General features: G+C 41.7%; 1 protein-coding gene across 5 annotated transcripts in view; it reads right to left on the reverse strand.

Annotated features, from left to right (window-relative positions):
* Positions 1 to 9,730, reverse strand: part of CUL2 (cullin 2) — a 71,577-nt gene extending 61,847 nt beyond the window's left edge. Inside the window, exons 1-2 of one of the 5 annotated variants that reach the window (XM_006063202.4) lie at positions 9,363 to 9,520; positions 8,782 to 8,957 (exon numbers count right to left, since the gene is read on the reverse strand). The gene's annotated coding sequence lies outside the window, so the exon portion shown is untranslated. Of the gene's footprint in view, positions 1 to 7,999; positions 8,164 to 8,781; positions 8,958 to 9,307; positions 9,522 to 9,580 lie in introns of those variants that run through there. The other 4 variants (XM_006063203.4, XM_006063200.4, XM_006063201.4 and 1 more) reach the window with 4 other exon arrangements.
* Between the last annotated feature and the right edge of the window lie 16,961 nt (positions 9,731 to 26,691).

The raw sequence follows: 26,691 nt of genomic DNA on the forward strand, positions 1-26,691 counted from the left end.
TCCAAGGAGTAAGCGTCTTTTAATTTTATGGCTGCAGTCACCATCTGCAGTGATTTTGGAGCCCAAAAAAATAAAGTCTGACACTGTGTCCACTGTTTCCCCATCTATTTCCCATGAAGTGATGGGACCAGATGCCATGATCTTCGTTTTCTGAATGTTGAGCTTTAAGCCAACTTTTTCACTCTCCTCTTTCACTTTCATCAAGAGGCTCTTTAGTTCCTCTTCACTTTCTGCCATAAGGGTGGTGTCATCTGCACATCTGAGGTTATTGATATTTCTCCCAGCAATCTTGATTCCAGGTTGTGCTTCTTCCAGCCCAGCGTTTCTCATGATGTGCTCTGCATATAAGTTAAATAAGCAAGGTGACAATGTACAGCCTTGACATACTCCTTTTCCTATTTGGAAAAGTCTGTTGTTCTATGTCCAGTTCTAACTGTTGCTTCCTGACCTGCATATAGGTTTCTCAAGAGGCAGGTCAATCTCTTTCAGAATTTTCCACAGTTTATTGTGATCCACACAGTCAAAGGCTTTAGCATAGTCAATAAAGCAGAAATAGATGTTTCTCTGGAACTTTCTTGCTTTTTCAATGATCCAGCGGATGTTGGCAATTTGATCTCTGGTTTCTCTGCCTTTTCTAAAACCAGCTTGACCATCTGGAAGTTCAGGTTCATGTACTGCTGAATCCTGGCTTGGAGAATTTTGAGCATTACTTTACTAGCATGTGAGATGAGTCCAACTGTGCAGTAGTTTGAGCATTCTTTGGCATTACCTTTCTTTGGGATTGGAATGAAAACGGACCTTTTCCAGTCCTGAGTTTTCACTCAGGACTGCTGAGTTTTCCAAATTTGCTGGCATATTGAGTGTAGCACTTTCACAGCATCATCTTTTAGGATGTGAAATAGTTCAACTGGAATTCCATCACCTCCACTAGCTTTCTTCGTAGTGATGCTTTCTAAGGCCCACTTGACTTCACATTCCAGGATGTCTGGGTCTAGGTGAGTGATCATACCATTGTGATTATCTGGGTCATTAAGATCTTTTTTGTATAGTTCTTCTGTGTATTCTTGCCACCTCTTCTTAATATCTTCTGCTTCTGTTAGGTCCATACCATTTCTGTCCTTTATCGAGCCCATCTTTGCATGAAATGTTCCCTTGGTATCTCTAATTTTCTTGAGATCTCTAGTCTTTCCCATTCTGTTGTTTTCCTCTATTTCTTTGCATTGATCAAAAGAATACTGCGGCCTAAATAAATTTCAGCTAAGTCAATATACCCTAGTAAATTTTTAAAATGACATCCAGGGGGCTTATTGAGCAGGTTATAGCCTAAATACACAAAATAAGGAAAATATTTAATACCTAATCAAAGAGCGTTATTAATTCTTCAATATTTTCCATTTCTAAGACTGTCTCTGGTATACACTGACCAAAGGTTATCATGATTTCATATGAAAATAAGCTCCAAGCATGCATCTAAACACTTTCATCTTACTGCACTGAATGTGTGGCCCATGAGCTACAGCCAAGAGGTATCTTTGTTAACTGCAGGCTCAGGGTAAATGTTTACTGTTGCAGTAAGGCTTGACACACAGCTCCACACCACAAATGTCATTTCCATAATGTGATGTGCTTACTTAAGAATTTCTAGGGGACCTCCCTGGTGGTCCAGTGGCTAAGAGTCCATGCTCCCAATGCAGGGGTCCAGGCTCGATTCCTGGTCAGGGAACTAGATCCCATATGCTGTAACTAACAGTTCACAGGCAACAACTAGAGATTATACATGCCGCAACTAAGATCTGGTACAGCCAAATAAATAAATAATTTTTTTAATTAAAAATAAAAAAATTTCTAGTAGTGGGTTTTTTTAAAAAGGCAGACACTGGTGAAAAAAAGTCAAGAGAAACACAGTGGTCTGTAACTCCAATTGGCAAAATGTACAGTGCAGGAAGAAAACCTTAGGAAGGGGGACAGTAGGAAGTACGGAATATATTTATAATACACAAAAAAATTATAGAAGAATCTGCTTCCAAACTAAAGTCAACTTGACCAGAATTAAAGAGCTTTCTCCTCCATGACTTGAGACTCTCCCACATATCTACAAAACAGTATTTCTTTCCATGGCTCTATCTCAATGAAGCTTTATGTCTTTTTCACTTACTTGCTCACTTTTTTCCAATTTTAATAAGCCAGGCAGGAATTTAAGACTCCAACTAGCCTTAAAAAAATTCTTATGGATGTTTCAAGGATGAGTTAGAGAACTTGAATTAATCTGAGTTTCTCATGAGTAGGAAAGCCCACCCACTCTGGCACACAGGTTAGACAAAGCTGTGACCAATAAGCCTTTTCATAAATAAACATTAAGACTGAATTTTCTTTCTAGTCCTGATCATCTATCCAAATATTAAAAAGGATTACTCGAATTATACTCTAGTTATCCTTTTTAACAACCCAATGACTTGCAATTTTTGTTATCCTGAGAGCTAAATTATGTCACATTATCTAAAAACCTTGGACTCACTTTGGTAACTTCAAACCATTATTATGACTATTGGAAAAGTATGCTCTATTTCTATCAGAAAACAGCAGTTATAAATAAAAGGGGACAGCAAGTGTAAATCCTATAGTATTTGACTGGAATGAGAGTTATCAGCATGGTTTTTAACACATAGAGAGAGATGAAAGATATAGAAATAAACAGATGTTGTGTATGCATGGATTAGTATTCATACATGTATTTCTAGCTCCGTTCACTGAGAGGGCCTAGGAGCAATGACACCCAGTGGCAATTAGCACACATAACATCTAGATCTTGGTTTCTAAAAACCATTCTCCAAGAGAAGGAACCAGAGCTCACTGGAGAAGTGATTGGTTCCAGGGCTGCAGCAGGGGCAATATAATGAGTCTGGACATGTTAAGATGTCAGAAAACAGAAAGTGCTTTCTTAAAGAGGCTGGAGGATGTTAAAAAGACAAAGAGCAAACTTGAAAGCCATAGAAGAACAATCTGAGTGATTAAATAAAGATAAAATTAAATTATAAACCATAGAGTAAAACAAGTATCTCTGACTCAACATGGATACAAATATGGAGACGAGACAGTTCTCCCTTATAGAAGGATTCCAATTAATAAGTGTAGAAGGAAATGAGAAAAATACAAAATTGCCATCAGGTGAACACTGCTGTAATTATTGTTATAAGCAAGAACTACCAAAGAACGCTGAAATGAAAGGACAAAAATTTGAGAACAGGATTTCTGCATAGTTTCAAAGAATCTCCCCCCATATATCCAGCAATTACAAAGAGAAAAAATAGTAACTTCTACAAGCAAAGAAATTTGACATGACCTTAATGAGAGCTAACATCACCTCTAATACAATATACTGACACACTGTATCCTGCAATATGATATGCTGTAGACTCAGCATCACTTCTTTAGTATGCCTGCCAAAAATGTACCACCTCAATCTAACTATGAGAAACCATCAGAGAAACCCAAATTGAGTCATTCTACAAAATAAACTGACCATTCATTGCAAGCATGAAGATGATGGAAGATAAGAAAAGATCATCACAGATTAGAAGACACTCGGGAGACAGATTGGAGAAGGCAATGGCACCCCACTCCAGTACTCTTGCCTGGAAAATCCCATGGGCGGAGGAGCCTGGTAGGCTGCAGTCCATGGGGTCGCTAAGAGTCGGACACGACTGAGCTACTTCACTTTCACCTTTCACTTTCATGCATTGGAGAAGGAAATGGCAACCCATTCCAGTGTTCTTGCCTGGAGAATCCCAGGGATGGCGGAGCCTGGGGGGCTGCCGTCTATGGGGTCGCACAGAGTCAGACACGACTGAAGCGACTTAGCAGCAGCAGCAGCAGCAGCAGCAGCAGGGAGACAGATGCTAAATGCTGTGTCTGATCCTGAACTGAATCTTGAAAAGGTAAAGGACATTACATGAAAAACTAGTGGGATTCACATAAAGGTCTGTAGTTTAATTAACAGCATGGTACCAATGTTAATTTTCCTCGTTTTGAGCATTGTGCCCTGGTTATGTAGCTGTTAGCACTAGGGAAATATGGGGAAAGGTATACCTGAGCTTTCTGTACCATTTGTGCAACTTCTCTGTAGAGTCTGAAATTATTTCAACATTTAAATTTAGGGAACTTTCCTGGCAGTCCAGTGCTTGCCTGAGACTCAGCGCTTCCGCTGCAGGGGCCATGCGTTTGATCCCTAGTTGGGGAACTAAAATCCCACTTGCTACGTGGTGCAGCCAAATCAACAAAAAAGAAACAAAAATAAAATAAAATAAAAATTTAAGTATCCTGTACTTTCCGTCAACTGACGTAAAGCAAAACTGAGAAATTCAAGAAATATTTACACATGGTAAATCTGATATTTCATTATTTTAAAAGCAACCTACATTAGAACAAGACTTAAGTCATTGAGTTAATAGATATTTATTAAGTATTCACAATACTCAGACCTCTACCAGGTATTAAAGATGTTGCCTTCAAGAAGCTTACAGCTGATAAGAGAAACAAAGATGATAAACTACTAACCTGACTGTATATGTGTCAGAATTTTTCATCAGTCAGGCTATAATTCAATGATTAAATAACAACAGTAACATTTACACTATTAAAGTATATAAGTGAAAATTCTCTGGATAACTAAAATCTTCAAATAGAACATTAACATCTACATTTACAGAGTTTAAGTAAGTTTAATACACTGCTACTGCTAAGTCACTTCAGTCGTGTCCGACTCTGTGCGACCCCATAGATGGCAGCCCACCAGGCTCCTCCATCCCTGGGATTCTCCAGACAAGAACACTGGAGTGGGTTGCCATTTCCTTCTCCAATGCATGAAAGTGAAAGGTGAAAGTGAAGTCGCTCAGTCGTGTCCAACTCTCAGCAACCCCATGGACTGCAGCCTACCAGGCTCCTCCGCCCATGGGATTTTCCAGGCAAGAGTACTGGAGTGGGATGCCGCTGCCTAAGCACACATATTTCATAGTATTATTACTAATGCTGCAAAAAAGAAAAACTAAGTATTTTTAAAGATATTTCTCCAACCTAGAAACTAAATGCTTACTTATCTCAGACGAAAAAGAAAAAAGGGAGGTAACAATAACATAAATAAAATCAAACTGAACAAAACAGTTCATAAATCCAGAACAATCTCAAGAAAAAAAAAGAAACCAAAGAGGTAGATCAATTTACATAGAAAGTGTCTAGCTAAAGACAGCTAAGTGAAAATCAAAATGTCAACCAATATAAAAAATAGTATTAAATTCAGTAGGGAACACAATGAGTCTGAGTTTTTTAATTTTTCAAAAAAAATTAAGCTTAAGCAACTTACAGAAAATATTCCATCTCCCCTCCTCTGGGTCAATCAACAGGGGAAGCTAACATTAACTGCACCCCAAAAGTTGTAGCAAATGCTAATATCATGACCTTAACTCTAGTCATTGTCTCAAAACTTTTTAAGACTTAAAGGAACTTCACTGTTCCAGTATCTTCAACAGGCCTTCCCAAATACAAAGTGGTAACATAGTCTGAATCTTACACAGATCTTTTTCAACTTAAGATCAGGTTATGTCTCCCCAAATCCATCAAAAGTTACAAATATCGTCAAGATGCATTTAAAACACCTCACCTACCGAACATCGTACCTTAGCCTAGCCTACCTTCAAAGTGCTCAGGACACCTACATGAGCCCATGGTTGGGCAAATCATCTAACAGAAAGCCTACTTTGAATAGCATGTTGACTGTCTCATGTAATTTTGTGACTACTACATTGATGAAAAACAAAACAGTTGCCCATGTGCAGGATGATTGTTAAGTACACTGGTTGTTCCCTCTCATGACCGCTTGGCTTTCTGGGAGCTGAGGCTCGCTGCCACTGCCCAGCATCACAAGACTATCATACTCCATATTGCTAGACCAAGAAAAGATCAAAATTCAAAATAGGGTTCTACTGAATGCATATTGCTTTTGTACCACCATAAAGCTGAAAAATTGTTAAGGCAAATCATTGTAAATTGGGGACGGTCTGTAATCCTAAAGATGGTAACCTAAGAATTATGCTAACATCTGCAACGCAACAGAAACTTGACTGTTAAGATTCAAACCCAGGCAAAGGGCCAGACAACTCTGAACAGACAGTCTTATTATTAACTGATTACTGAGAGAGAATTCAGTCATACATCTCAAGTAGCAATAACTTTTGTCTCATGAAAACATTCCAAATTTCTGCTTGTTTTTCCAAGCTTTAACATTAGCTAAACTTCCTCAAAACATAAAGATTCAATGCTGGTCTTTTTATCAACTTACTTGAATTTAACTGACAGTACATTCACGGAAATGCTGCTTTCGATCATAATCAAACATTTTTCTAGCACATAAAGAAAACAGGCAGATAAGAAAGATGAAACACACAAGAAACAGTGCACACTTTTGTTAAAAAAAAAAAAAAGCCTCACCAAAACAGCTCTTTAAACTAAACTCCATATCTGCAGGTCCTAAACTCAAAGAAGATAGGGACCAAATCAGAAAATGCTGCAGTGCCCCAGGACCGTCTCCTCTTCTTTCATACTTTCTTATTTCAGATGGCCTCATATACTGCTTCATAACCTTTTAAATACTATTTAATACTCTAAAAAATACAAGGTGTCAAATCAAAGCAAGTACGCTACCATTTTTGCCAAGTGGGGAGAAGAAACCTACACACATTTGTCTACATGTCCACAAAATACATCTTTGGAAAGATGTGTAGAGAGACCGTCAAAATATTTGGCCTCAAATATGTTGGGACAAGAAATAGAGACTCTCATTCTGTATTCCATCAAACATTTCAAATTCTGAATCACGTGAATATAGTTTGTATCTAAAGATAATTATAACAAGAAGCAAAACAGGAGTTTTTTTTTTAATTCTTTAAAAAAATTAACATAATAACCAACAGATAAAGTTAGATGACTCCCCATATCTTTCTCTGACTAAAAGTTAAATCCTATGAAGGCAGAGATTTTTGTCTATTTTTTCACTATGATGTATCCCCACTGCCTAGTCCATGCTGCTGCTGCTAAGTCGCTTCAGTCGTGTCGGACTCTGTGCGACCCCTGAGATGGCAGCCCACCAGGCTCCCCCGTCCCTGGGATTCTCCAGGCAAGAACACTGGAGTGGGTAGCTGGTGCTTAAAAAATACTTGTTGAATGAATGAATGCCTCCCTAATCTCTCTACTGAATTCCAGACTTGTGTATCCAATCGCCTGCTTCTCATCTCTACATGAATACTGAATAGGTTCTACTTCAAATGTCCCATCCAACCCTATACCCATCTTCACCATCTCAATTCATGGCATCACCACGTTCCAGGTGAAGCCTCAAAGCCAGGAGTCACCTCCACCCCAGCCAACTGCGTTCCCATCCGAACCAGGCCAGATCACTACTTTCAACTCCAAAATATACCTCAGCATCTTTTTTCTTTGACTCTGGTCACTGCTCAGATCTGCCCCAGCCTTCTCACCAGTAGCCCTGCTTCTTTCCTCTTATCCAATCTCCTTCAGTCAGATTGTAAACCAGACCATATCACTCCCAGCTTCGCAAAAAGGGAACAGCTTTTCAATGTTCCTTAAGAATAAAAGCCTAACAAACTCCTCTGATAACAGACCTCACATGACCTGACCCACGGCTACCACCTAAACTTTTCTTTCTCAAGAGGGTCTCAGCCCAACTTCAGTGGGTTGCTTTCAGTTTGCTGACCCTAAGCTTGAAACTACCTTTGGACATATCCATCTGCTGTTCCCTCAGACTTCCAGAGGCCATATCCTTCCCACTTTTCAGATATCAGGTCAAAAGTCTCCTCAGACAGGTCTTTCCTGACCACAGCATCTGAAGCAGTCTCTCCTCGTCCTACCACGACTTCCTATTTTACTTCTTTTATAGCACTTAGGATTGGCTGAAATTTTTTCTATTTCTTACTTTCTGACTTTCCCTTACCTCCCAGAACTGAAGCTCCAGGAGAGGAGAAATTTCACATGTCCTGTTTATGGCTGTATCCCGAAGGCCTCAGGTAATGCTTGTCATACAAACCAGGTGCTTAACAAATAGTGAAGTGACAAAGGCAAGGCAAAACGGACTTTGAAGAAGGCCTACAACATTCCATTTAGTGACACACTGGTGAAGATAAAAAAACATGAATAAACTACCTTCCCACAGAAAACACTTAAAAATCACCAGAGGCTGGAGAGTGCAGTAAAAGTATTTCAGATGCATGTGAGCATTCAGACATAGAAAGGGTATTTTTCACATACTATGTGCAGATATCCTTCCAACTTATAAACAGTATCTGGGGTAGGGAAGAGTAACTGAGAACACCGTGTACATCTGCTATTTCATCTCTGACTCTTTCGGAAGGGTCTTCCAACACCGTATTTGGGCAAAAGAGGCAAAATATAAACAATCTGTTCGATTGTCTGCCTTGGAAAGAAACGTGAGATAGTAAAGAGGAGGGAGCAGTCTTTTGAGTGTTCTTAAATGCCTATTATGTAGTCGGTGATAAGTCAGAACTAAGTGATTATTTCCCCTATCTTACTCTGTATAGACCTGGGACTGGTCTAGTTCAAAGATGCTTACACTGTGAAGCCAAAGTCTGCCGTGAATGTTAATAGTCTTTAATCTTATTATCAAAATGTAAACTTCCAAGGTTCTCCCTTACAACTAGGTATTAGTACTCCCTGGGGAAAGGACAGGATTTAACGACAAAACAGTCTGCAACTCACAAATGTTTTCTGTACATGCACGTATTTGCAGGGTGGTAGGGAATGGTCCAGACTCCCTGGTGTGTAACTAAGTGCTCTTAAGAGTCTAAAGATATTATTTCACCAGACCCCAAGGGTTGAGACAGGTCTAGCATGCACGCAGGGCACTCCTCCCCAGAGCTATCAATCTTCGCTGTCTGCGGAAACAAAAGTGAAGACACTCGTGGTAAGGATGTAAGAGATTGATGCCCCCCGCCCCCCACCTCTCACACCGCAACACACAGAGCTGTGTAACCGCGTGAGCGCGTAAATAAAAGAGAATATGCACTCGCACCTTCCCTCCCTGGGAGCAAAATGGGGCCGAGGGAGGGGCGGCCAAGGCCGTCTGGAGGCCCGGGATCCAGTCCGGGGCGGCCAGGCTCCGGGGCCGGCGCTCCTGGAGCCGGGGTCACCCTCAGGACACCCGGTCCCCGGCCTCCCCCCATGCCTCCCCTCCCCCTCCGCGCCCCCAACTCCTCTCCCCGCCCCAGCCCCGCCACCCACTAACCGGGAGAGGAAGTTTCCCGGAGCCCGCAGCTGGCTCCGGGCCTTCAGCGGGTTACCTGCTGCAGAGGCGGGACGCGGGGCAGGGAGCAGGGGAGGAAGACAGTCTGAGGGCGCGCAGGACGGTGCCCGGCGAGGAGGGTGGGCGGCGGCGGCTGTCAGCTCCGTCCCTGCTCACCGCGCTGCCATTACTGCGCGCAGGCGCCTCCCCGCCGGCCGCCACCACCGCCGAGGAGCAGGGGGGGGCCGGCCCGGGGCCGAGGGCCAGGGCGCTCACCTGCCGTCGCGGGAACACGGGAGAGCTCCCGGATGGAACGGCGCAGTGAGGAGCGGACAGGGGAGAAGGGCTGGAGAGCCACGCGAGCGATGAAACGACCGTCCTCCGAGGCCCTGCTTTCCCGGCACACCCTCGGGATTCCTCTTCCGCGACCACCAAACACCCCCCTCCTGCGCCGGCGTTAGTAGAGTCCGAGTACGGCGAGGGCCGAGGGCCACTCTTGTGCGGTCGCGGAAGGCCGAGAGAACCTTGCTCCGAGCCACTGCGATCGGCCCCAGCTGCCCACGAGCGCTCGCGGTTCGCTGAGCTGGCGACTGAGGACCCCTAAGTCTGGGGGCTGCTGATAACAATGTGTTAGAAAAGTGGTTTCAACACAGGATTTCCCCCTAAAGTTCTTTTAGAACTACGTGAACATTCTGATACACCACCATCTCCTTGCCACCTACTTACTTCTATGGGCTTTTCAAAGGATTGATAGGTATTAGCAAAATTAGTTTCCTCGGACATACTCCTTTTCTAGTGGGTTTCTATCTGTAGACATTCTGAGACATAAATATGTATTTTCAGTAGAGGCCTGTCCCTTCACAGCCTGTGACCCCAACTCCCCGCCTCCCTGCACCTGTCAATCCAAGGGTGTCCGCCTACAAATGTTCAGGGTGATGTTGACAAAAGTTCATACAGTACCCATCTCCTCCCTAGTACGCACAGCGCCCCAGGGAACAAAAGCCTGGCTTTATTCTCTTATCAGCCTTTGGTATCCAAAGATCTCAGAAGTCAGTCTTGTCTTCTCTGTGCCTTTTGAGCCTTTCCCTTCCAACACCCTTTCTTAAAACTCTGTACCATTCCTTCAGTGCACGCCTGTAGGCTTAGTCCCTTCAATCGTGTCCTACTCTTGGGGACCCCATGGACTGTAGCCCGCCAGGCTCTACTGTCCATGGGATTTTCCAGGCAAGAATACTGGAGTGGGTTCCATTCCTTCAAGGTCCATGTAAAATCTCCCGACCTGGTAAATCCCACGGATCTTTCTCCTCTTCTAATCTGCCTCTCACAGCACTTGAAGTCTGCAGTACTTATTTTAAGAAAGCTATCATATGTTAAAATCAATCCCACTATATGATCTGTTTTCTCACATGGTCTCTTTCTTTTAATCCAGCAATTCTCAAAGTATGGCCCTCAGACCTCTGGAAATCTGAGATCTTTTCAGGGGTCCCGATGTTAAAAACAATCTTCTTTGTAAATGGCACATTCTTTGTTATTTTTTTTCTGGGTTCACAAAACCCAGCTGACATCTCCTCAGGAAGAATCAAGAGGGTGGCAAGAGACATTCCCTAGCCAACCAGTGGTTAGGCCTCTGCACGTTTACTGCCCGGGCCTGGGTTTGATTCCTGGTGGGGAAACTAAGATGCCACAAGCTGCCTGGCAAGGCCAAAAAAAAAAAGAGGATGGCACATATCTGTCCTGTTGGTCATTGTATTGATGCCATGCACCCCCAGTTTGGTACTTTGTTCTTGTTTTGTATTACGAATATCCTTGGTGAAGTAGTAAAAAGTACTAATTTTATAAATTTCAACCCTGAGTACAGGCCTTCTAACATTGTGAGGGAAGAAACAGGAAGCACATGCCTACTCTTGCTGAATACCACAGTAGGACTGGTCTTGCAGAAAAACACTTGAGTGGCTGAGTTGCCAGCTGAACCATTTTTTCATGGAGTGCTGTTTTTCCTTGAAAGAACAGTTGATAGAAATGTTAACATTACTCTGTCTTGGACATTTCTACAAAATGAGTAACATGAGCCGAACACTTCAAGCAAAATAACTGACAGTATTTGTTGCCAATGATAAAATTTCGCTTGCAAGTGAAATTTGAAAATGTGGGAAATTTGTGTCAATACTGTCAACTGAGATAATCAATGAACAATCTATAACAGGAATAGAAAAGAGTTTTATTCCAGCCTAACTGAGAATGATAGCCCGAGAGACACAGATTCAGGCTCAAAAATGAGGGAGGCTTATATGGGCAAAAACCACAAAGTTAACCTAAGTTGTCAGGATTTAGGATTAGAAATAGTAAAAAGTAAGGATGCTTGTTAGGTAAGGATTGGTTGGGAACCAAAATGGTTGCATAGTTAAAAGGGAAGACCTTGAGACAATAAGGTTGCAGCCATCAGCTACTAACAGATAATTGTGTTTGAGAACTGCTGTCCTTGAATTCAGAAAATTCAAGTTCTCAGTGATGGAGTAACAAGTGTGAAACTATATCCATAATGGCAACCTGGCTCCCTTTTGAATGCCTGAACCACAATTTCTCCATTTTCATTTTTTAAATAATTCTTTTTTTAAGGGTTAAAGTATACATACACTGTACCTTCGATAAGCCATAAGACAGACTGTTCCAGTTAGCCTGAAGTTCAAGCCAGAATGACTTCACCATACTTCAGATGTGAAAATGTCTTCCATCACCACCATGAGCTTGGCAGCTTAAAGACTTTACTGATGAGACTGTAGTGCTATTAATGATTGTAATTTTTTGATATTGGATGATAAGCTATCTCAATACATGGAAGATCTACACGACACAGTGAACCAATATTTTCCAAATAACTGATGCAGGCCACTTTAAAATCACCCATGGATAAAATATCAATTCAAAGTGAAAGATCAGAGGATAGATGGGTGTGGGAGTGTGTGTGTGTGTACATGCACATAAAACACAGAGTACAAAAGATTACCTGATATGGTTGCAGATTTTCATTGCAACTAACCCTTAAGAAACATCCACCTGTCAAATTTTCTGTATCAGATAAGAATATCCACAATCACCCCAAAAGACAATTGAATTCTCCACCCAAGGCTTTCTATTTTCTTCCTATACTTCAATCATAGAGAATCTAGCTGTCTTTTATTAAGCCAGATATTAAAGAGATACACAAAAAAGAAACAATGCCTTACTTCTCACTAAAAAAATGAAAACTCATAGAATCTTTTTATTTTGGAAATATGAGAGGTTGGTTTAAGATTGCAGAGTAGAAGGAGGTACACTCATATCCTCCTGTGAGAGCACCAAAATCACAACTAGCTGTTGAACAACCATCAATGGGAGGAAGCTGGAACCTACCAAAAAAAGATACTCCATATCCAAAAGCAAAGGAGAAGCCACGAGAAGACAGTAGGAGGGGGCCATCACAATAAAATCAAATCCCATACCTACTGGGTGGGCGACCCACAATCTGGAGAACAGTAATACCAGAGAAATTCTCCCACTGTTGGGAAGATTCTGAGCCCCACATCAGGCTTCCCAGCCTGGGGATCTGGCAAAGGGACAGGAAATCCCCGGGGAATCTGACTTTGAAGGCCAGTGGGATTGGACTGCAGGACTTCCACAGGTCTGGGGAAAACAGAGACTCCACTCTTGGAGGGCACAGACAAAACCTTGTGCGTACCAAGACCCAGGGCAAAGGAGCGGTGACTCCACAGGAGACTGAACCAGGCCTACCTGCTAGTGTTGGAGGGTCTCTTCCAGAGGCCTGGGTCCACAGTAGCTCTCTGTGGGGACACAGACTCTGGCAGTAGCAGTGTCCTACACCATGAGCCCTCTTATAGGTCATCATTCACCCTATCATAGAGTTTTTAGAAAAACAAAGTTATCCTTTCTAATCAACCCTTCAAGCCAATGCTTTAAGCAATATTTGGTCTTGACCTTCAAACCAAACCTTAAACTCTAGTTCATCTCTGAGTCCTCTTCTTGTTTTACTTCTTAGCAAAAGCTACATATATTACTTAAAAATGTGTTTTGGCTTTGTGTGATGTTTATTGAATTCCTTTATTTTTTTCCAATTTCAAAAGTAATAAATGTTTTTTGTTTTAAAGCAAACACATTTTTTAAAAAGACCAATATTACAGAAATAGATAACCATGTTTAGGTTGATAAATATTCCTCAAGATTTTTCTATGAATATGATTAAATACGTTTACACAACTGTGAACATATTATAGATTTGCCACTTTGTAGCCAGCTATTTTTACTTCTGAATCTTTCTGGTTTTGGTCTTTATGAGAATATTTAAGTAATTATCAGACAGGCATAGTAATTTATAAATTTATATTTAAAGTAAATTAATGAAAAACATTTTAAATAGAATATATTAAAATGTCATTACATAACTCAGTAAACCAAGTATATCTATTTCCATTCATTTTTCACTTAAGAGTGTACATAGTTTTCTCTTTTCATTTCATAATCTACAAATAATACTCACCATTCAAGGAGCCCAACCAGAAACATTTTCTGTGCTTCTAAGCATCCTTTATAGACATGAAACCCAAGGAGCCCTGATTTTTCTGGGACTTATGATTTCAAATAATTTTATCCTTTTTATAATCTATATACTAAAATTGAATCATCTTTCTTAAACCTTTACTGTAAATTTGCATTTCATAGTTACATCATTTATTAAAACATTTTTCCATCTTTTATGGATGTGAGAGTTGGACTGTGAAGAAGGCTGAGCACCGAAGAATTGATGCTTTTGAACTGTGGTGTTGGAGAAGACTCTTGAGAGTCCCTTGGACTGCAAGGAGATCCAACCAGTCCATTCTGAAGGAGATCAGCCCTGGGATTTCTTTGGAAGGAATGATGCTAAAGCTGAAACTCCAGTACTTTGGCCACCTCATGCAAAGAGTTGACTCACTGGAAAAGACTCTGATGCTGGGAGGGATTGGGGGCAAGAAGAGAAGGGGACGACAGAGGATGAGATGGCTGGATGGCATCACTGACTCGATGGACGTGAGCCTGAGTGTACTCCAGGAGCTGGTGATGGACAGGGAGGCCTGGTGTGCTGCAATTCATGGGGTCGCAAAGAGTCGGACACGACTGAGGGACTGATCTGATCTGATCTGAAACTAAAACAGAAAAACAGAGATTGAAGAACTGTTTTCATGTTTGGAGTAGCTGATTAAGGAGCGGTTTTATGCTTATAAAAGTACAAGGCTCCTCTTTGGAGAAACATCTAACTGCAGGGCCAGGGCAGGAAGTACACAACATGAGTCTGGAACATCTTGTAGTGTGAAAAAGTAAGGAAGTGCTCAAAAATAAAAACATCCACGTTGATAGGAGTAGGTCAAAGGACACAGAAGCCAACTGAAAAAGCTCCCATGAGTCAGAACTAGAACAATGTAAGCAAGAAAATAACGAGTCAAAGATGATAACCCAAAGTAGAAAGTAAATATCCATGAGAAGTGAGAGTGAAAGTTGCTTAGTCATGTCTTACTCTTTGCGATCCCATGGACTATATAGTCCATGGAATTCTCGAGGCCAGAATACTAGAGTGGGTAGCCTTTCCCTTCTCCAGGGGATCTGCCCAACTCAGGGATAAAACCCATGTCTCCTGCATTGCAGGCAGATACTTTACCAGCTGAGCCACAAGGGAAGCCTGAAGTATCCATGGGTCCATACTAATATAAAGGAATGACTGAATAAGCCTTATATGAGGGAAAAAAAACAATCTCAGGCAGGAGAATGCCAAATAAATTATGTAGGTATAATAAAGGGACCGTAAGTCCCTGCTTCTTAAGTATAGGCTAGGAAAAGTGATTTCCTTCCAAAGAATACAGTACAAAAAGGGAATTTAAAAGAGAAACTTTATAGTGGAGAAACATGACAAATGTCACATTAGCCAGATGATGGTCAACATTGATAATGACAACTCATTGCTCATCCTATGTCCCCTTGATGTGATGGGATGGGACTGGCCCTTTTACTGTGATCATCCTACCCCAAACCCCAAATTTCAGTCAATCACGAGAAAAAATTCTAATATAGGGAGGAACATTCTACAAAATACCTGCCCAGTACACCTCAAAACTGTCAAGATTATCAAAAACAAGATAAGTTGTATCTCAATAAATCTGAACAGAAAACAAAAACAGAAACAAGATAAGTCTGAGAAACTGTCACAGCCAAGAGGAAACATGACTGCTGAATGTAATGAGGTTTCTGGAGAGGATCCTGGGTCACAAAAAAGACATTAGGTAAAAACTAAGGAAAATTTCAACCATATATTAATAATAATATATCAAAATACATTCACTAATTGTAACAAATGTGCCATCTCAATGTAAGATGTTAATAGGGAAAATCGGGGATGGGGAAGAGAAGAGGTGGGCACTATTATGTGCTCAGTTTCTGTGTAAATCTAAAGCTATTCTAAAAAATAAAGTCTGTTAATTAAAAATAAAAATAAAAACCTCATCTAAATGTACACTTAAATAAAGAAAAAGTCTAGGGTCTCTAATCAGAAAAGCTAAGAGCACCTAAGATTTTTCCCTATGGAGAAGTGGAACCAGACACCAAGTTTACATGTAGATAATTCTGGTTGAAAGTTATTAAAAAAGAAAAGGAAAAGTATCCTCTTTTAAATTAGAAAAAAAATTGCTTTAATTAAAAAAAAATACCTCCGAATCCTTTATATTTCTTTGCAGTCACATTCAGACAGGTAATTTAACAAAATCAAAGCTGTGTCAAAAGAGAGCTCATTTCAAAGAAATATACCCACAGCACTGTAAATCAACTATTCAATAAAATTTTTTTTAAACAAGAAAGAAAAATCAAATATCCATAAAGTTCACTGTCTGAGATAATGCATTTAGAAGGTGATTTCCCAGAATTGGGAGTCAAGAGTGACTCTGAGTAATGGATTACAATAAATAATATGTGATATATGAAAGAAAGAGAGATGACATTTTTCTCAACAGGTATATCATATTAAAAATATGTGTGTCACTAGAGTGGAAATGAATCATGATCCACCCAGAGAAGTGTGATGAGAGAAGATGGGAAAACTTGTAACTTAGTGAAAATAAGAAATGTCCATCCCATTCTAGGAGAAAGGGATCAAAGAAGCAGAGCAAATCAAATGTGGCAAGACTGGAAGGAAGGAAGGAAGCTAATTTTGTAAAAGAGTAAATGGCAAAGCATCACCAACTCAACGGACATGAATTTGAGCAAACTCCAGGAGATAGTGGAGCCTGGCACACTGCAGTCCATGGGGTCGCAAAGAGTCGGATACGACTTAGCGACTGAATAACCACCACAACAAATGGCAAAGACACAACCTCTGAGCAAAAGAAGGAGGTCAATTAATAAAGTCAAATTGTGCAGAGTGGGTCCTAAGTGCTTCATCTGCTCAACACCAACGTTGAAGATAAGAACTGTGTACCATTATGCAACTGGATTTCTAAAGTAGCATATTTATCGATAGGTATGGCAAGGTCATGTCCAGCTCTTTGTGACTCCATGGACTCTAGCCCACCAGGTCTTCTGGCTATGGAATTCTCCAGGCAAGAATACTGGAATGGGTAGCCATTCCCTTCTCTAGGGGATCCTCCCAATCCTCCCAGGTTTGAACTCCGGTCTCCCACATTGCCGGCAAATTCTTTACAGTCTGAGCCACCAGGGAACCCCATGGCAAGGATAAGAGCCAGTAAATAGAATGCAAGTCAAGTAAGAAAACAAAAAAAAGAATTTGACCCTTTTAACCTTCAAGTTTGCTTGTCTAGATCTCATGCATGAGCAAATAAGACCAATATACTAAGAACTGCATGATGGTTTAATGTTTAATAAAAATATTCATGTATCACAACAACCTGTAAAAAAAAGTCAGCAACTGCTTGCATCCCAAAAGATGTATTATGCTAGTAAAAAAAAAAAGAGAGAGATAAAGTGACATTCAAATAATCATACAATATGTAAGTAGTCTTAGAAATTAGCATAGGGGTCGCAAAGAGTTGGACACAACTGAGTGACTTCACTTTCACTTTTCACTTTCATGCATTGGAGAAGGAAACGGCAACCCACTCCAATATTCTTGCCCGGAGAATCCCAGGGACAGGGGAGCCTGGTGGGCTGTCGGACACTACTGAAGCGACTTAGCAGCAGCAGCAGCAGCCTATACTATTTCTAACAAAGAGCCACTTTGTAACCTGGATCCACATCACATTTCCCTTATGACTGTTTAGGAAGATAGGAAAGATGAGAAGCCTGACTCTTTGCACTGTTTTACACTTTTGTTTTCATTTAATTTTAAATTATCATGCAGTAACATTGATTAGGGGAGAGATATACATTTTTTTTTTTTTACCAATTTGAACACTGTTTAAAGACTTTTTTGATGTGGAACATTTTTTAAAGTCTTTATAGAATTTATTACAATATTGCTTCTGTTGTTTATGTTTTGTTTTTTGTTATGTTTTGATTTTCCCAAGGCACATGAGATCTTAGCTCCCCAACCAGGGATTGAGCCTTCACTTGAAGCCAAAGTCTTAACCACTGAATGGCCAGGGAAGTCCCTGAACACTGTTTAGATCTGTGGCGCCACCACCACCACGGGATTCAAAAGAGCTCTATCACCCTGACAAGCTCTCTCTCACTACTCATTTATATCACCCTACTTCTTTCCATGTCACCCTAGGTTCTCATTCAAGTTTCTTTCTCATGTACGTTTTCCTCCAATTTACCTAGTCTTTTCTGACCAATCAATCCCATAAAAGAACAGGGGAGCAGGACAATGCCCATCTTGTAAATGGGTATCTGGAGGACCCAGGAGAAGGAAGAGGAAGAGAAAATGAGAGGAGAGGTCTTCCGGGTGTAGGGAAGCAGGGAATGTATTTACAACGCAGTGTTCAGTCTTCCATCTGAGCAGCTCTCATAACCTTCAAGGAAGTCTCAGGTCTCTCATCCATGGAAACCAGGAGTTGGAGAAGTTAAACTTGAGAGGTACAATACCCGGAAGTCAAGATAAATGACATATAACCTTATGTGAGTTTAAAGTGTACAACCTGTCGCTTTGATACACTTACATGTCGTGAAATGGTTATCACCATAGCTTGGCTAACACCTCCATCAACTCACAAAATTGCCATTTCCTTTTTGTAGTGAGAATGTTTAAGATCTACTGTCTTAGCAACTTTTGATATGTAGGACAGTAGTGTTAACTATAATCACCATGCTGTGCATTCGATCCCCAGAACATATTCATCTTATAACTGGAAGTATGACCCTCTGACCAACAGCTCCCCATTTCCCCACCTCATAGTCCCTGGGAACTACCACTTGACTATCAGATTTTTTAGATTCCACATATTAAGTGAGAATACACAGTATTTCTTTCTCTATTATTTTACTTGTTTCATCCAAGTTGTTATGAATGGCAGGATTTCCTTCTTTCTCATGGAAATGTTACCAAAAGCTCAGCCTCTCTGTACACTGGTGCTGAATCAAATCCCAGAGATAGAATTTTGGGTGAAGTAGAAAAGGACAACTTCATAGCTTTGCCAGGCAAAGGAAGACACACTGGTCTTCAGCCTCAAAAAACTGCATATCCACCCTAAAGAATTTGATGAGGGTTTTTAAAACAGTGGGCCAAAGGCGGGGTCTGACAAGATCAGGATGTGAGCAGACCTCTGTTATTGTTGGTTGTTCAGTAATGTCAGTTTTTGCAACCCCATGGACTGTAGCATGCCAGGCTTCCCTGTCCTTTACCATCTCCCAGAGTTTGCTCAAATTCATGTCCATTGAGTCATTGATGCCATCCAACTGTCTCATCCTCTGTCATCCCCTTCTCTTCCTTCCTTCAATCTTTCCCAGCATCAGGGTCTTTTCCAATGAGTCGGCTCTTCACATCAGGTAGTCAAAGTATTGGAGTTTCAGCTTCAGCATCTGTCTATTCCAGTCTATTCCAGTGAATATTCAGGGTTGACTTCTTTTAGGATTGACTAGTTTGATCTCCTTGCAGTCCAAGGGACTCTCAAGAGTCTTCAGCACCACAGTTCCAAAGTGTCTCCTTGCACTCCCTTCATCTCATCTCAGGTGTTCCCTCTCCTAATCCTGATAAGCTTCTCTGATCCCTTTAATCATGCCTAGGGTGATTTCATGGCTGCTCCTCCTTGATTAGCAACTGTTTCAATCCATTCTTTGGAAGTCAGCGGAGGAATCTTGCCTACAATAAATGGAGGACAGAAAGGCCCCAATCCTTGGGAACTCCACAGGATCCTGCTTGGTTTCAGAGACTCGGCAATATTCTCATTTCCTCTAGGAAGTCTTCCTTTCTAGGTCTATTGAAGCTCCTCACCTATGAGCTTTCATAGCTTTTGTGATTGTGATATACAACACAACACAAATGTTCGTATTGGTCAGTTTTCTGAATCTGAATGATGAGCATCCTCAGGAGAATGATGGTGAACCGTCACAGACTCGTCATAGTGCCAGGACAATTCTGAGGTCATTATGAAAGTGAAAGTCGCTCAGTCGTGTCCAACTCTTTGTTGACCCCACGGACTATACGCTGCATGGAATTCTCCAGACCAGGATACTGGAGTGGGTAGCCTTTCCCTTCTCCAGGAGATCTTCCCAACCCAGGAATTGAACTCCTGCATTGCAGGTGGATTCTTTACCAACTGAGCTATCAGGGAAGCCCCTTATGGAAGTTCATAAATACTTATGGGTTAACTGCTAAGTGTAATCACTTTTTTATTGACTGAACTGTGCGGCTTGAGAGATCTTAGTTCCCCCACCAGGATAGAAGCAACACCCCCTACGGTGGAAGCACCTTGGGCTGATTGGAAGTCACCTACAGGCAGCATCTTTTTTATTTACAAATATGTTATTTATTCATTAATTTAACTAAACAAGTATCAAGAGAGTCTATTTTTTCTTAGATCTGATTCTAGAATCTGAGATACCAGAGAAAATCATACAGTTACTGCATCTAGGAACCTACTATTGACTTTGTTGTTTAGTCTCAAAGTCTTGTCTGACTCTTTTGTGATCCAATAGACTGTAGCCCGCCAGGCTCCTTCATCCATGGGATTTCCCAGGCAAGAATACTGAAGGGATCTTCCCAACCCAGGGATTGAACCCATATCTCCTGCATTGGCAGGAGAGTTCTTCACCACTGAGCCACCAGGGAAGCAAAGCAATTGACTTAAGAAATACAAATATTTCTCACTATTCAACCTCATGATAGATGGGAGAAGGATGGGAGAGATATTCAAGAAAGGGACATAGGTATACGTATAGCTGATTCACTTCATGTACAGCAAAAACCAACACAAAAGCAACCTGGACTTCCTGTTAGCACAGTGGATAAGAATCCACCTACCAATGCATATTTGTTCCCTGGTCCAGGAAGATTCCACATGCCATGGAGCAAACACCCTTGCTAAGTCGCTTTAGTCATGTCCAACGCTTTGCCACCCTATGGACTGTAGCCCGCCAGGCTGCTCTGTCCATGGGATTCTCCAGGCAAGAATATTGGAGTGGGTAAATAAATAAATATAGCTGTGTGCACATGTCAAAAAAATTTTTTTAATTATATAGTCTGTGGGACTGCAATGTAAACCCTGCTGGCCTCCAGACAAGCTGATCTTGAGGTGGTAAAGTTGCAAAATTTAGGGCTCCAGAGGAATGTATGTACTTCTTTCTGGGAGATATTGGTGAGCTGCAGGGAGGCCAAGGGAGCGCACACAGATGACCTCTGTCCCCTGAGAGCATCGCTGGAGTCTCTAGATGTGCAGTAAACCTGAAGCCTGCCCCTCAGGCTGAAGTAAATAATAAAAGACAGGACCAGTAAATAGGCCTTTTTCATGAGAAGACTGTGGGCACTTTTCAGTCTGCTGACTGCACCATGCCCTGGGGGTGGTGCAATGAACACCATGAGAGACCCCCCAACTGGCCTTTGCCCCACTGGCAGATGATTTATGATAAGCAAATGAATCTCCTTCTCATGGGGTCTAGATACTTATCACATTGCTACTTTTGCACTGGGTCCTGAGGTGAATAAGTTTGCCCTTGAGCCGTTTAAGAGCGGGGCTCTCAGCTCCCTCCAGCCTTTTGGGTCTCCTAGAGGTAAGCCCCATTGGTTTTCAAAGCCAGATGTTCTGGGGGCTCATCTGTTTGGTACTGGTCCCAGTGGCTGTGGTGCCTGATGTGGGGTGTGAACCCCTTGCTTCTTAGGGAGAAGCTCCGTATTTGTGAGATCCTCCTGATTGTGGGTCACCACGCTGTGGGTGGAGTATTATCGAGACCTTTTCTCCTCCCCATCTCAGTGTGGCCCTTTTATCCTTTGTTGTGCAGGAACTGCTCAGCTAGTTTCCAGACCTTTTTCAGAGGGAATGTTTCCACAAGCAGCTGGGCGTTTGGTGTGTCTGTGGGAGGAGGCGAGTTCAGGATCTTCCTACACCACCATGTTGAACTGCCTCCTCAATTCTATTTTTAAAAATTGAAAGCACAGTTGTTTAAAAATTTGTGGGAAGAAAAACAGAAAATTGAAATACTAGGTCCCCTAGCCTAATGCCTTTTACTAATTAAGATAATTATTTTTCACCTTTAGTGGTGTGTGTGTGGTGTCAGTCACTAAGTCGGTTCCAACTCTTTGTGACCCCAGGGACTATAGCCCACCAGGCTTCTCTGTCCATGGGATTTCCAGGCAAGAATACTGGAATGGGTTGCTATTTCATTCTCCAGGGGATCTTCCCAACTCAGGGACTGAACCTGCATCTCCTGCATCTCCTGCATTGCAGGTGGATTTTTAACCGCTGAGCTAGTGGTGAAGTGAAAGTCGCTCAGTCGTGTCCGACTGTTTGTGACCCCCATGGACTATACAGTCCATGGAATTCTCCAGGCCAGAATACTGGACTGGGTGGCCTTTCCCTTCTCCAGGGGATCTTCCCTACCCAGGGATCGAACTCAGGTCTCCCTCATTGCAGGCAGATTCTTAAATCCAGCACACAAGGACTAGACTAGACTAGCAGAGTCCTAAGTCTACTTCCATGTTCCACATTTTGCAATTCTATGTATAGGCTTTACCTATCAGTGCTAGGGAAGAATATATAAATTATAAAGGTGATGACTGATAGTCGGAAAGAGAGACAAACTATAGCACTTGATCTTAAAATAAGACATTTTTCAAGTAGTTTAAAATGTGTTTGAAATATATATACATATACATTAAAAAGATGGGAATACCAGACCACCTTACCTGCCTCCTGAGAAACCTGTATGCAGGTCTAGAAGCAACAGTTAGAACCAGACATGGATCAATGGACTGGATCAAAATTGGGAAAGGAGTAGCACAAGGCTATATGTTGTCACCCTGCTTATTTAATTTATGTGCAGAGTACATCAGGTGGAATGCCAGGCTGGATGAATCACATGCTGGAATCAAGACTGCCAGGAGAAATACTAACAGCCTCAGATATTGCAGATGATACCACTCTAACAGCCGAAAGCAAAGAGGAACTAAAGAGCCTCTTGATAAAGGTGAAAGGGGAGAGTGAAAAAGCTGGCTTAAAACTCAACATTCAAAAAACTAGGATTATGGCATCCAGTCCCACCACTTCATGGCTAATAGAAAAGGAAAAAGTGGAAAGTGACAGATTTTATTTTATTTTATTGGGCTCTGTAATCACTGTGGATGGTGACTGCAGCCATGAAGTTAAAAGACGCTTGCTGTGCTGAATAAAAGTGATCAGAGTGGGTATCCTTGTCTTGTTCCTGATCTTACGGGAATGCTTTCAGCTTTTCAACATTGAGTATAATGTTAGCTGTGGGTCTGTCATATATGGCCTTTATTATGTTGATATATGTTCCCTCTGTGCCCACTCTCTGGAGAGTTTCTATCATAAGTGGATGTTGAATAGAGCTGCTGCTTTTAACACTGGTAGTAGCAGAGCTCGGAGAAGGCAATGGCACCCCACTCCAGTACTCTTGCCTGGAAAATCCCATGGACGGAGGAGCCTGGTAGGCTGCAGTCCATGGGGTCGCGAAGAGTCCGACACAACTGAGCGACTTCACTTTCACTTTTCACTTTCACACACTGGAGAAGGAAATGGCAACCCACTCCAGTGTTCTTGCCTGGAGAACCCCAGGGACAGGGGAGCCTGGTGGGCTGCTGACTATGGGGTCGCACAGAGTCGGACACGACTGAAGCGACTTAGCAGCAGCAGTAGCAGAGCTAGTGTTCAGTTTATTGCTCTAATTCTAGCATACCAAACAGAATGGTTTCTAACTAGAGGGAGTAGACACAATAGAGCACAAGAAACAGGAGATCTGTTTTGTAGCCGTAACCTCACATTTGCTGCTGCTGCTGCTAAGTCGCTTCAGTCATATCCGACTCTGTGTGACCCCATAGACGGCAGCCCACCAGCCTCCCCCGTCCCTGGGATTCTCCAGGCAAGAACACTGGAGTGGGTTGCCATTTCCTTCTCCAATGCATAAAAGTGAAAAGGGAAAGTGAAGTTGCTCAGTCGTGTCCAACTCTAGCGACCCCATTGACTGCAGCCTACCAGGCTCCTCCATCCATGGGATTTTCCAGGCAAGAGTACTGAAGTGGGGTGCCATCGCCTTCTCCGAACCTCACATTTAAAGTCATTTAAATGTCTGTGCCTCGGGACTTCTCTGGTAGTCCAGTGGTTAAGCATCCGCTTGCCAATGCAGCGGTCACAGGTTCAATCCCTGGTTGGGGAACTAAGATCCCACGTGCTGTGGGGCAACTAAGCCCGTGTGCCACAACTACTGAACCTTGTGCACCCTAGAGCCTGTGCTCTACAAGAGAAGCCATGGCAATGGGAAGCCAGTGCACCACAAGGAAGAGTAGCCCCTGCTCGCTGCAACTAGAGAAAAGCCTGCACAGCAGTGAAGACCCAGCATGGCCAAAAATAAATAAATAAACTAATAGAATGCAGAAGGCAATGGCACCCCACTCCAGTACTCTTGCCTGGAAAATCCCATGGATGGAGGAGCCTGGTAGGCTGCAGTCCATGGGGTCGCTAAGAGCGGGGCATGACTGAGCGACTTCACTTTCACTTTTCACTTTCATGCATTGCAGAAGGAAATGGCAACCCACTCCAGTGTTCTTGCCTGGAGAATCCCAGGGACGGGGGAGACTGGTGAGCTGCTGTCTATGGGGTTGCACAGAATCGGACATGACTGAAGTGGCTTAGCAGCAGCAGCAGCAACAAACTAATAAAATTTAAAAAAAAATCTGTGACTCCTTGATAAAATAAGAAACTTGAACTAGGTGATCTTCAATGTTATTTCCATTCCAAGTTGTTGAAATTCCATAAAACCTAAACTGAATAATGCTACCTTTAAAGGGAAGGAGCTAGTTATAAAATCAGTAGGGAAAGCTCTATAATTTGATATTTTTTTCATTCGAAGTCTAATCAGTTGGATTTTTGCAAATCCTCTAAACCAAAGACCAATGAGCCTTCTAGGTAATCTCACCCAAAATCTACTTGACTCAAAATGTGTTCATTCAAGCTTCTTGGATCTAATATTGACCTCATATTCTATCCTCCATTCATCCCTCCCCCTCTATACTTAATCTAAATTTTTGCAATAAAAAGTAACCTCACCAGATCCAGAATTTGAGAGGTTGTCCTTAAGAAAAAAAAAAAAACAAAAAACAAATAAATATATTAGGACTCCACAGAGTGCCTTGGAGAGGAAATTAAAGCTGCATTAACTTTATGGTGAATCATTTCTCTCTCTGACATCTGGAAGAGTTCAAATACAGTGTATTAGCTGTACAAAAACAATGTTACTATGAGACACATACACACTTAACAACATACACACACACATATACAGAAGATGGTGTAAGACATTTCTTTACTTTTCCCGTTGAGCTTAGCATCTTGTCTTTTGGTCTCTTTTCTCTTTTCTCTCCTGCCCTCTGCCTTCTCAGTCTTGGCTTCTCATTTTTCTTGGTTGCCTAGAAACTTGGCGTGGTGGGAAGAAGGGACTGCTGGCCCGCTTTTCTGGTTCTTAGTTGTGTTAAAGATAGATGAAATTTTAGGAAAGCATAGTAGTGTGCAAATACTAGGTGCTCAATTAATGTCCAGTTAATTCAATTTATGGGCTTTCCCAAGTAGCTCAGTGGTAAAGAATCTGCCTGCTGATGCAAGAGACATGGGTTTGATCCCTGGGTCAGGAAGATCCCCTGCAGAAGGAAATGGCAACCCATTCCAATAACCTTGCCTGGGAAATCCCATGGACAGAGGAGGCTGGCAGACTACAGTCCATGGGGTCCCAGAAGAGCTGGACACGACTTAGCGGTTAAACAACAACAGTTCATTTTATAGGTCAAGGCAAAAACAGCTACAATATTGTAAAGTAATTAGCCTCCAATTAAAATAAACAAATTAAAAAAAAATAAAGGAACTCACAACGGACAGAAGAAAGTCATCAGAATTGTATCACCTGAGAGCCTAGATTCTTCTACCAACCCTGTCTACTTTGTTGATCTTGCAGTGGTTCAGTTTTAGCTAGAATCACTTAGGGAACCTTTTAAAAGATCCTTCCCAGATCGCAACTCAGATTAAATAATCAAAATCTCTGGGGAAAAAAATTTATAGGTCAATGCAGAATAAAGATACTTAAAGACATATTCAAGGTCCAGAAAGGAAACAAATAGCATGACATTCAGCAAGGGTTAAAAGTCATGGCCTGGATTTGGGTTCCCCCCCAAATTAAATAATTATGTACAATAAAGGGAGTACAGTTAATGTCAGTTACACATTTAATGAAAAGCAGTGAATCTGGCTCCTGAAAGAAGCAGCCTCCTTAAATTAAAAAAAAAAAAATCAATAAACACTATAAGAAAAAAATTTCACACAAAGAAAATGTGACAATCTATTTTATATGTAAAATACAAAGACAGAGTTATGAAATATAAAGTTATAAAAAATTAAAATTTTAGTTTATAAAATACAAAGAGGGTTACGAAAGATGAAACAAAAAAAAAATATCTTCAACAATTACTGAAACAAAGAATTAATAGTTAGAAGACTGGAGGCTAAATAAAAAAATGTGTGGGTAGGACTCTGTATTGGAGAAGGCAATGGCACCCCACTCCAGTACTCTTGCCTGGAAAAATCCCATGGATGGAGGAGCCTGGTAGGCTGCAGTCCATGGGGTCGCTAAGAGTTGGACACGACTGAAGTGACTTAGCAGCAGCAGCAGCAGCAGGACTCTGTATACCATGATGAGAAGTTTAGAGTTCATCCTAACCATGTGGGAAATCCTTGGAGGTTTTTAAGCACAGGGCTTCCCAGGTG

Source organism: Bubalus bubalis, chromosome 14 (assembly GCF_019923935.1).
Source record: "Bubalus bubalis isolate 160015118507 breed Murrah chromosome 14, NDDB_SH_1, whole genome shotgun sequence".
Lineage (NCBI taxonomy): Eukaryota > Metazoa > Chordata > Mammalia > Artiodactyla > Bovidae > Bubalus > Bubalus bubalis.